General features: G+C 42.7%; 1 long non-coding RNA gene across 1 annotated transcript; it reads left to right on the top strand.

Moving 5' to 3' along the window:
• The first annotated feature begins 6,944 nt into the window (after positions 1–6,944).
• LOC146760094 (uncharacterized) lies at positions 6,945–8,907 on the top strand. The gene is made up of 3 exons (XR_014948147.1): positions 6,945–7,505; positions 8,502–8,541; positions 8,732–8,907. It is a non-coding gene; the product is annotated as an uncharacterized LOC146760094 (long non-coding RNA).
• Positions 8,908–9,514: the final 607 nt, after the last annotated feature.

Below are 9,514 nucleotides of genomic sequence, written 5' to 3'. Positions count from 1 at the left end.
TACAGTAAGAAGCTGAGAAAACAAACATCATTTACTCTGTTCAGTGCTACTTATTAACAACTGAAAATGTCAGTGTGTTTTCAGCTTTGTACTTCTGCAAAACATAGCATGATACCGGCCACTTTTTAATAATTTAATAATTAATACTCTTAAATTATTTTTATATTTCTATTCTAAAAGAACGCATAGCCTTTTCCCCACTGAAATGCTTTTATGATTTTTATTTATTATCATCCAGTATTTGACTTTTAGACCATTTTCCCTATTAATGCTCTAGGTTATTCAGACTCACTGAGGTCAATGGAAGAAATGAATCGAATGGATGTATCTTCTTAGCTAAAAACAAGAAAGGGATTTAAATGTTTAGCACGTCTTGAATCCACAGTGAAATCTTCAGCGTGTCCGCAGTTGTAGGTGCGTAAATACTACTGCTATTATACCATGAGGCTGTCATTGCTGTTGTCACAGCTTTGGTTGAGGGATTTGAGCTTTTAAACTAATACAGAAAGTAAATTAGAAAAGTACTGAGATGAGAACTTTGATGCAGTTCTATCATGGGAAGATTGACCCAGCGCAGTGGTAGAAGAAATTTTTTCATGAAGCTTTGGAAGGATTTCACTACTGTAGAGTAGAATTTGGCCATTTTACATGCTTGAATCATCCCTTAAAAGAGCCAACACATGGCAGTGAACTTGCTACTTAATGAGCTGCATTGGTAGGCCAGATTTGTACGATTTCTTTAATAGGGCTTCAGCTGGAGATGACTGCTGAAACAAAGAATGGCCTTGGCATTGCTGGCATTTTGTGGTCAAGAATGTCTCCTCAGCAAGCAAATTTTTCCTTTGTCGGTCTGCTGTGTACTATGTTGCAAAATGTGCAGCAAAAAGAAATAATGTTCTACAAATTTGGAAGCAGAGTTTGTTCTATAGTAGATAATCCAGTCTGTTGTGGTTTGTACAGAGATGGATCCAAGTAACTGATAATATGTGGTTACTTGAGTTCCTGAGGAAACAGAACTGGAGGTGTTCCAGCATAAGGTGTGGGCAGAGACACTGCATGTAGAAAACACAGTACTTAGGTACAGAAAAGTGTTAGTAAATAAAAGCTGCTTACCTAAATGACTGTTTGTCATCGCTGAAAGTGGAAAGATTGATAGAACGATACTGTGTGAAAATCAGTGTTAACACCTCAGGGATAAAGACCCTGAACAGCACCAAGAAAGATGGAAACTGCTGAGATAACCAGTTTCAACATCAGTTTTGAAATACTTAGTTTGAAATACTAGCACTGAAGGTTTTTTTTCCATATGCTTGAGAACACGTGCTTTTTTTTTCTTAATGAGTACATGAAGCACTGAGACACAAACAGTTCCTGCCTGATTTTTTTTGCTTGCCTTTGTCATTTCTGTTGTAGTTACTCCATGCTAAGAATATAGATTCAACTTTTAGACAGAATATGTCTTTATATAGATATTTTTCATGAGTATAGAGGTGGGTGAGGGGCAGTAGCATTGAGTTTTATGTTTTGTGAAGGGGTTCATATGAAAAGCTTGAGGAAATTCTGATGTTTGAAGTCTTTAAAGGAACGGTGAAGATTTAGACATCGGCTCAGGCTGAGGAGGGACAAATCATATTCTAGTTCTAAAAGCTGGTTATTAATCTGTTCAGCTCAGTCCAAGCTTGTTTGATTTGAAGTGACTGAGGAATCATTCAGTGAGAGTTAACTTCCTACCAAGAGTTTCCGATATTCTCAAGAATGTACAGAGTTGTTATTAATAATGAAACTTACATAAGAATAGTGCTCTGATATATGTATATGTGTGTATATCCATATATATACAATCTAAACTTTTAATATACATTTCAGAAAAAAAAATTGTTTTTTTTCAACTTTTACTTCTTATCATGCCACATAGATACATAGTGTAAATGTGAAGATTGTTTTTCCTCTGTTTTTTATTATGTCTTTTTGAAAGTCTGACTAATGAGTTAGTTATTCAAATACATTAGAGAAATCATACTGGAAGAGGTTTCACCCTTCAGTGGAGCTAATGATACAGCACAGTAGTAGTTCAATTCTAGGTAATAAGTGGCATCCTTTATGTTAGAAAATGTTTTGAAGAATAGGTTATGTGTAATACCTTTACTTTCAGCTTGCTGGTTAAGTCTTAAGCTACACTACTGAAGCTAGACTTAAGGGAAGAAAATCAGCTTATGTGCCAGGACAGTTGCTACCATCAGCACCTTTCACTAAGGCCAATATGAGGGACCCAAAGCTTCATTAAATTCTGGATCCTAGCAGAGAATCTTGAGGAGACGATAAGGAATTACATCATTAAATGTAAACAAGTTTTAGATTGATTCAAACGCATTCTGCTCTGGGTTAAGAGCGCAGGAAACTTGTCTTTAATATCACTCAAATAAAAAGGAACAGATTTTTACTTTCCCTACAAGTTAGGGTTACGGTATAAATGGGTTGGTTTCTTTTTATTAATGTTGAGATATTTTTTCAGATGTTTGTATGTGACATAAATGTTTTTTTGTTTTAAAATATTTCCGTTTTACTTTCATCCACGCTGCATTTAAATCACGATGCATAATAAAAGTACAGCATGATGAACCGACAAAACAAAGACAACCCTGTATCAGTCAGTTACCCAAATCAGTTACCAGTTACTATCCGGCTGTAGAGGAAATGCCAAATCACAGCTGGAAGCCGTGATTGAACACCTGGTGGGAAGGCAGGGCCAACCCAGGGAGCTCAGGTGCACCCAATACAGATGAGTGACTGCAAGGGATGGAGCCAGGATCCACCCCCCTCCCTGATCTCATTTAAGGGTTGGCAGCAAAGGTGAGAGGTACCTTACTGGAGACTGTGGCCCAGTAGAGGTTTTCTGAAGGTAAGCAGCTTCTTTTCTTGGTTTCTGCATCTGCGGCAGCTCCTGCATTTGGGCTGGCTCTGGTTTGCTGCAGCCCAGCACTTTGTTGTGCTGCTCTTATTGCTGTGCTTTGTATCATGTTGTAGCATTACACACATAGAGCCCGTGAAAGGCCAGTCCCTCTCCTGTTTAGAATATCCCTGCAAGTGCTAGAAGCCTGCAGTAAGCCTCACAGTGTCAACCCCCACCACTTCCTCCCCAACACACACACACACACACATGGACATACAGCTGAATACAGTGTCTGCTGAGTAGTTCCCCCCTTCAAAACCCATTTTCAGAGCTTTTCTTCTGTGTGGATCCTGCTGGGGGCAGGAGAACTCTCATGCTCTTAGAAAGGCATCCTTAAGGAGTTCCTTTTATGTTCTTTTCTAACTCAGCATTTGAGAATATGTATATAATTTTTTTTTTTCTTGAGAACTTCTTGCCTGTTTCTGCAGGTGGGCCTTCTTAACAGCATCAATCTTGTGTAGGTTTAATTAAGATAAGGCTCCTCCTAGCCGAGAATGTATTGTGCTGTTAATGGTTTTGGCTGCATAAATGGGTATTTTCCTGCTTTGTTTTGGTTTTGTTTTGGTAGGGGGGGTGGGGGGGGGTTGTTTTTTTTTTTATTTTTGGAGGGGTTTTTTTTGTTTTTGTTTTTGTTTTTTTAAGATTTAGTGAAGTACTCTGACTTGTACTCACACTGCAAATTTACAACTGAAAATCAGATGGATTGGAAACCAGTTAGTTCCTGAGGATACAGCAATTTATTTTCTTTTAAGAGGCAGATGATTGTCTTGACTGAAAACAGAGTAAGTTCTTCCTGTGGCTTTTCTCAGCCAAACCTCAGACGTGGTCTCCTATCTTATTGTAAGTAATTGAGAAGAGGGTTTACTGAGTCAGACCACAGCTCCAGGTGTGTGCTCTTATGTTTGAAGACCTTACTTTAACAACAAAACAAACACAAAATAAGCCAAAAAAAAAAAAAAAAAAGACAAGAAAACCAGAGTAAGGCTTGTTGAATGAAGATTTGTGAAGAGGATTTTTTTAATGCCTCAGCTAGGCACAAAATAAATGACATAAACCTTCAGCATTTTCTTGTTCAAATTGACTTGAGAGAGGTTAACATATTGCTTTATTGTGACTAAACAGACAACAGCACTCTGTGACTGTGCTATTTTGGGGAGTCTTGAGACTTGAGAACTGGAAAGTCTGGGGCACATCTAATAAATTTAATAAGGACAGCGTGTCTCAGTCTAATTAGCTTATTTGCATGACTGTAAGGGAACTGCAGAGTCAGGGCCCAAAGCACCCACCGAGCACCTGGAAGAAGAGATCAGGTCAGGCTCGGGAGCGCAGGTAAAGAGGATTCAGCTGAGGGGAGGCTCCATCTCTCTTAAACCTCATTTAAAGGCTGACTGCCATTGAGGGAGGATCTCTTTCAGGAGATCTGTCCTTTGCAGAGTTCTTCTGTGAGCCCGCATCATCTTTGGAGACAGACGAGCATTCTTTTTCTCGCGACATCTTCTCTGCAGCAGACCGGTGCAGTTACAAAGACGAATTCGGAAACGTTGCCCTTTCCTTACGCTCGGCGTGAGCGATCCGCGTTTTGTGAGCTCGGGTGAGACGGAACGGCGCGGGGCCGGTTCCGATAACATGTCGCAAGTTATTTCCGACGAGCTGTTGCGGTTTCTCGCTTCTACAAACGCGGTGCAAAAGGAACTCCGGAGCGCACCGTGGGGCAGGGCGCGGCAGCCGCCGGGAACGCCGCCGGGCTCGGCGCGTCGTTCCGCAAGCGGCCGCGGCACGGCGCTCTCGGGCGGCTCCCCGCCGCCTGCCCATGTTCTCCCTCCGGCTAACTTCAGATTCAAACTTTAACGCTTTTTCTATTGCTTTATTATTAAAACTTAACATTCATTTTCATATATTAAGTGAGCAGAGCATCCTTCTGAAGTGCTACGCTACCACCACCAATAGCAGGTAGTAAAAGGCCCGTCGTTCCGCAAGAACTGCATTATATATATTTTCGAAGAAATGCATTATCGAAGTTTTATTTTAAAAAGAAGACTCTTCAATTATCTAAAGCCATTTGTAATTTCTTTTAATTTTTACTAGAAGGTTTGTTATTAAAAAAGAATAAAGGAAGAAAAAAAGACACCAAAAAACTACCACCACCACCAAAACAACAAGCAGACCTTACTGCCACCGTTACTTTTAGGATGGAAAGAAAGAAATGGAATTGCAAGTTCTGAAGTGTCTATTTCCTTCTGAGGCATATTGTAATCATGTTCTGCACACCTCTCCTCTCTGAAGAGAATTAATGATTCATGGTTTCTTTTACACAGCTTCCCCCATTATTTTACCTTCTTCAGTCACTGTTCACCTCCTACTTTTGGTGGTGCTGATGGCACTGAGGAGATCTCGTGCTCGTCTGCCCTTTCTGGGAATAATTCTGGTGCATCACTGTCATGTTTCATGTTAACATAGTTGAGGAGGATGGGTGTTTTTTATGAAGATGTCTGTAACAAGTCTGTAATTTAGTTAATGTGAGAAGCCTTTGCAGGGGCCTATTGTTGCTTTCCGAAGAGTTTTGCTTTTTTTCATCATCATTCAATAGTTCCCTTCTTGTTTGATGCCTGAGGTTTTGGGGTTTGGGTTGTATTATTGTGGGGCTTGGTTGGGGTTTTCTGTTGTTTTTGGTTTTTTTGGTTTGTTTGTATTTTTTTTTTTGCTTTGTTTTTAAATGCCCCCAAAACGTTTATCTGCAAGTGGAGCAAAGCAGGTTTCAGCACCATCCAATATCCTCTTTGCAATTAAGAGTAAATATCTGTGTTTGGGATTTAATAAAACAGAAGGTGGCAAATGGACTCTTTTCAAGGCTGTCTCAGAGAAGTTCATGTTTGGTGTCATTTTAAAGGCAGTGTGATTGCACTGATATCAGAAGCAGCCTTCTAACAAAGAGCCTCATACAGCTGTTTGGCCACTCAAGTTTAAAGCATAAAGTTGCAGTGGGATTAATTTAAGGGTTTTTGTATACAAAAGTTTACATTTTTATGTATATTTTTTTGTGTAAAAACTGATGTAATATGTGTATAAAACACTAGTCACACACTAGTGTGACAAAACGATTTCCTTTCTTTCTTTTGGATGTATTAATAAATCTTGCTGTGAAGTAGTTGTGTTTTCTATGGTGAAACCCTCTTCTCTGTGCCATTCCCTAACTCTGAGCTGTATGCATAGCGCTTACACCAAAATCTAATCTAATCCATCAGGTGTTTTGTTCTTTCCCTCCCCTCCAGCATATCCTAAGCACAACTGTCCATCATTCAGGTAGCTATAGAGTCTGGTTATGCTCTGGTTTATTCTGTATTGCTTTTTGATAACTTTAGCTGATTAGTTTCGCAAACAAACTGAGGTCTTCAGTCTCACTCCTGATTCTAATTGTAGTGCTTTCTAGCTCTGGATGACTTAGTCCAGGGAGCAGATCCTTTTCATCATGTTTTCTATCATGATTTGCACATCTGTGCTTGAAATACAATCTAAGGGGTTGCATCAGAACCATTAGGTCGTGGTCTGAGCCAGTGATTGAACACCTGTAGGAAGGGCGTAGCCAGCCCTGGGAGCACAGGTGAGAGCAGTTCACTGCTGTGATTGGAAGGGGTGGGCCTTGGAGCTCCCTCTCCTTGATCTCATTTTAAGGATGGTTGGTTGGAGAGGAGGAGTCTGTACTTGGAGATGGCCTCCTCTGAGAGTTTCCAGTGAGCCCAGATCTTCAGGAAGGGTAAGCTATTGGTTCTTTGTTACTGGACTGTGTCTGATTGCTGACATCCACCTCTAGGACCAGGCAGGACTCCAGCCATGCCCCTTAGAAGAGGTGTGTAGCTTTGTAGTGGCTTAGCTGGTGTGGGGCTGAACCTCACGGCGGGAGAGCTGTGTGAGTGGAAGGATCTGTAATAGCTCCCCTAAAGAAAGGCCAGGGCTGGCCTCATTGTAGTGGGCAGGCAGCCTGGGTGTGGGTGGGAGCACATTGGCCAAAGCTCTTGTGGATCCAGGTTGATTCCTGCTGCCTGTGATGCATGAGGAGGCACGTGCCAGGTTGTGATTCAGCCAAGGACTCCCTGGGGCTGCAGGCCTGTGTGCTTGGCCACCAGCTCTTCTGTGCCCAGTGCTGCTATACGTGGCACCTGATGTGAAACATGACGGTGCTAAGGGGTCATAGGCAAGTCTTGGCTGCAGATGGGGCTGTTGTTAGTGCTCTTTTGGTTGCCTACCATACAATTTTTTTCGAGAAGATTCTGGCTTCATCTCAGCTCAACTGGAAAAATGCCCATGACTGGAAATGTCATCAGCTGCCTGTGGGCCAGGCTGGCTCTGAGCTGATAAGGAGCAATGCAGAATAGAAACGTCAACACAGAACTAGAGAAGCAGAAGGACCAGTCATCCAGCAGCTGGACCTCTCTGAGAGCCCTGAGAACCTCTGCTCTTTTTTGGGTGGGAAAGAAGCGATGGATCTCATGACTGCAGCTCTTGTGCCGACCAGTTGCCCAGAGAGGTGGCAGACAACTTGTTGGTGCAGATATTCAAGGTAAGGCTAGACTAAGCTTTGTGCAGCCTGATTTAGTGTGGGTGTCCCTGTTGGGTACAGGTTGTTGGACTACATGACCTTTGGGGATCCCTTCCAACTCAAGTGGTTCTATATGCTTGAGCAAAGAATGCAAGCGTAACTTTCTTTGACTTTAAATGTCAATCTCATGATTTCCTGGGTTGGAGCCTTGTTTTCTTGAAGTTCTGAGTGGTGGGAGGAGGAGACCCAACCCTGAGCTAGGATCGGGTGGTGCAGGAAGGAAACTCAGCCCTGTTAGAGGCCACATCAGGTCCTCTCACCCCTCTGGCTATAAAAGCAAAGTGTGCATTCAAGACACTGTAGGAATGGTCAAGTAGTGACAGCAGAAGTAACTAGCCTTCACTCTGCACAAGGAATGGGGTGCAAAGCTCAAACCTCACAACTTCCAGAGCGGAACAGTGTCTGAAAGCATCACTTGGTCCTTTAGCTCACACCCTGCTACCCCATTTCCCAGCATTCCACTTCCCAGTACCTGGGTCCCCCAGCATCCCCATCCTCCGATGTTCTGGTCCCCAAGGTTCCCCGTATTCTGGCATTCCATTCCGTGGCATCACATTGTGCCCCAACCTCCCCATCTTCTGGCACCCTGCTCCCCCAGCATTCCCATCCCCTGGCACCCGTGTTCTTTGGCACTCCGCGTCCCCTAAGAAGATGAAACAGAAGCCGTGGGAGCGCCACTCTCGCAGCCAGCAGAGCGCAGCGTGCGGCGGTGCGAGGCGCGGTTGCAGCCGCCTGCAGCGGCGTCCCGTTGCCACCGGAGGGAGCGCCGGGGGAGCTGCTGGTGCCGGCTGTTGTGCATAAGGAAGGTACACAATTCATAAATGGGTTTGATGAGGAGTTGGTGTGTTTGTTACAGATGAGGGCGTTTTTGAACTCCCCTCGTTTCTACCAGCTGCTTAATATTATGTGCAAGCTAGACTTGAGTATCTGAACTTCTCTGGTTTGCTTTCAATACAGGGGACTGTTGATGTGACTTCAGATGGCTGCTGTAAGGCATGTATGTTAAATCACTGATTCCCTACTCAAATAGGGCTGCGTTCTCCACTGCTTGTAGCCTTTCTGCACGCACTGACAGCTTGCACTTTCCATAGAATGGAAGGCTGTTCATTTATCAGCAGAGCTCTCTTGTACCCGATGGTTGAGGCACTCCACCATCTGAAGTCTAACAGCAATGCTCTCCCCCATAGGTATCGACCTGCCACATAAATGCAAACGCAGTGTGAAGGAGCAGCACGTTTTTCACTAGCACTGCAAGTCTGCATCTCCAGTCCCAGTGCCTGTCTGCGAAGGGACATGTAGTACCTTTCTGTGTAAGTAGGAAACCTTTTTCTGTGTCTGGTCTTCCTGGCTTCTTGTTTAAGGAAATTTCCTGGTTGGGAAACTGGGTGTGCAAAGCAGCAGCTGTCAGCAATGTGACAAAGTGTCCTTGGTGCGATAGGAGTGCCCTTATCTTAGTCATGAAAACAGGCCCCTCATCCCAATCATCCCAATAATTCTCAATAGGACTGCTCAGCTAAAATACTAGTAGAAAGCCTTTATCTTCAGATGGAAGTAGGGCATAAAGCACAAATTAATCTTAGGTACACTTAGAAGTCCGTTCTCCTGTGTGTTTTACTGGTGCTGAGACTTTACCCAGAAACTGAGAATGCCATTGGTTGAAAGGCTTGTTTTCCTGGTCTTTTTTTGTTTGTTTTTTGTTGTTGTTGTTGTTGTTGTTTTGTTTTGACTTGTCTTTTGCTTCTTAGGTAAGTGAAAGGCAAGTAAAATGAAATTATGTTAGCTTAGAGCTGGATCAAAAGAGATTTGATCCCTTTAAATGATTTTTTAAAATTACACCCGATTTTATAGTTTACTATCCCTTTTACTACCTGCTGTTGGTGGTGGTAATGTAGCACTTCCGTCAGAAAGATGCTCAGCTCACTTAATATATGAAAATGAATGTTAAGTTTTAATAATAAAGCAATAGAAAA

The sequence above is a fragment of the Coturnix japonica genome, chromosome 7 (assembly GCF_054131305.1).
Source record: "Coturnix japonica strain WE chromosome 7, WE-NBRP24, whole genome shotgun sequence".
In the NCBI taxonomy this organism is placed as follows: domain Eukaryota; kingdom Metazoa; phylum Chordata; class Aves; order Galliformes; family Phasianidae; genus Coturnix; species Coturnix japonica.
Note: the sequence above shows the minus strand (reverse complement) of the source record. Positions and strands in the feature narration are given on the sequence as shown.